A 2,128-nucleotide genomic window follows, 5' to 3' on the forward strand; every position below is an offset into this window, starting at 1 on the left:
TCTTCACTTATAAAGGATATGTTTAGAAACAGTATGCTTAGATTTAATATCTGGACAAATGGCAGCTTGTGAAGAATTAGAAGAAATGTTATATAAATGCATTTAAATATTAGAAAATATCTTGGCTATAGTATATAAAATATTGGATTAATCAGTTAAGCATATGAGAGGATTAATAAATAATTTTCTTAAGTTGATGGAAAAGTGTTTATGTTTTTTCTTCTCAACATTTAAAAAATGTTGAACCATTCTCTCTACTTGGCATTGTCTCTGATGAATAATCAGCCACTTTTTTATATTTGGTACCCTCCCTATGTTATCTTTTGTCTGTGACAGCTTTCAATATGTTCCCTTAGTCTTTAATTTTTATTATTTATCCTATGATTTAACTAGTTAAAATTTTCTTTGTATCTGCCCTCCTAGGAGACAACTAAGCTTTCTTTTGAAAAACACTTTATTTATTTATTTTTAGAGAGATGGGAAGAAGAGAAGGGAGAGAGAATCATCAATGTGTGCTTGCCTCTTGCTCATCCTCCACTAGGGACCCAGCTCACAACCCAGGCATTTGCTCTGACTGGGAATCGAACCTGTGACCCTTCGGTTCCCAGACTAGCACTCAATCCACTGAGCCACCTCACAGTCCATAGCACCATTATTTACAAAAGCCAAGTGCTGGAAACAGTCTAAGTGCCCATCAGTAAATGAGTGGATCAAAAAACTGTGCTACATTTACACAATAGGATATTACCCAGCAGAAAGAAGGAAGGAGCTCCTATCCTTTAAGCCAGTATAGGTGGATCTGGAGAACACTATGCTAAATGAAATAAGCCAGGCAGTGAAAGACAAATACCATATGATCTCACCTATAAGAGGAATCTAGTGAAAACAAACAAACAAACAAGCAAAACAGGACCAGAGGCATGGAAATAAGGAACAAATTGACAGTGCCAGAGGGGAAGGGGGAGAGCCATAACAAGGGAAAGAAGGAAAAGGATCCAGTGAAGGAACAGGTATCAAGGACCCATGGATATGGACAAAAGGCTCGGCATTGACTGTGGGAGTGCAGGTGAGTGTGGCAATGGGACAGGGGAGATCAATGAGGGAAAAATTGGGACAGCTGTAATTGAACAAAAATAAAAAAACAGATATGTTAGATATTTGGTATTTTGCCACAGGTTCCCTGAGTCTCTGGTAATTTACTTTCTTTTTCTATCTATTCCTCATACATGATTGTTTATATTGAAATCTCCCTAAGTTAACTCTGTGTTTTGTCAATACTCATCTAATGAATTGTCTTCATTACTACATACTTCAACTATAGAATTTCCACTTAGCTTTGTATTTATAGGATCTGTTTCTATGCTGAATTTACCTATGTGTTCATTAAGGTCATAGTTTTTTTAAGTTTATGGATATGTTTATAAACACCTGCTTGTACATAGTCATCTGGTAGGTTCAATATTTCTGTCATCTCAATATTTTTTGTTGATTGCTTACATTTTTGGTTATGGATCATACTTTTAGGTTTCTTTGCATGTCTAACAACTTTTAATTATATGGCTTACACAACAGATTAGCTGTTGTAGAGACTCCAGTTTGTGCTATCTTCCTGTAATCTTTGTTGTGTTTATTTTGCTTCTAGAAAGTAGTTGAATTACTGACTAATGTTGTCAGTAAAAGATCATGTTGATCTTTTGTTGCATTAAAATTACAATTTTTAAGGGAAGTAGTGTACAGAAGTCCAAGGTTTTATTAAAGACCTTATAACTCGACATGACTTAAAATCCAATCTCTTTGTTCTTTAAAAACCTTGTACAGCCTTTTTCTGTTTTGTTTTGTTTTTTTTTTGGCTTTGTTAGAACATATCTAGAAGATGGATTTTTCTCATGTTTGGTCATTGTGATTTTCACATGTACTGCTGGTATCACTCAGATGCCTTTTCTGAAAAACTTACCTCTCTTCTCTAGACGAACCAAAAATTTAAACTTGCCCAACATTGCTTGGCTTCTAGTGTTATCTGCTTATTCCTCAAACATGTATAGTAGACTTGATGAAAAGGTACTTTCTCTACAAACCTTGAGTGTTTGTCCTGTGCATATGCAGCCTACCTATCATTCAAGGATTCATG

This window comes from Sturnira hondurensis, unplaced genomic scaffold (assembly GCF_014824575.4).
Source record: "Sturnira hondurensis isolate 20B ecotype Veracruz unplaced genomic scaffold, ASM1482457v3 Scaffold0010428, whole genome shotgun sequence".
Classification (NCBI taxonomy): Eukaryota; Metazoa; Chordata; class Mammalia; order Chiroptera; family Phyllostomidae; genus Sturnira; species Sturnira hondurensis.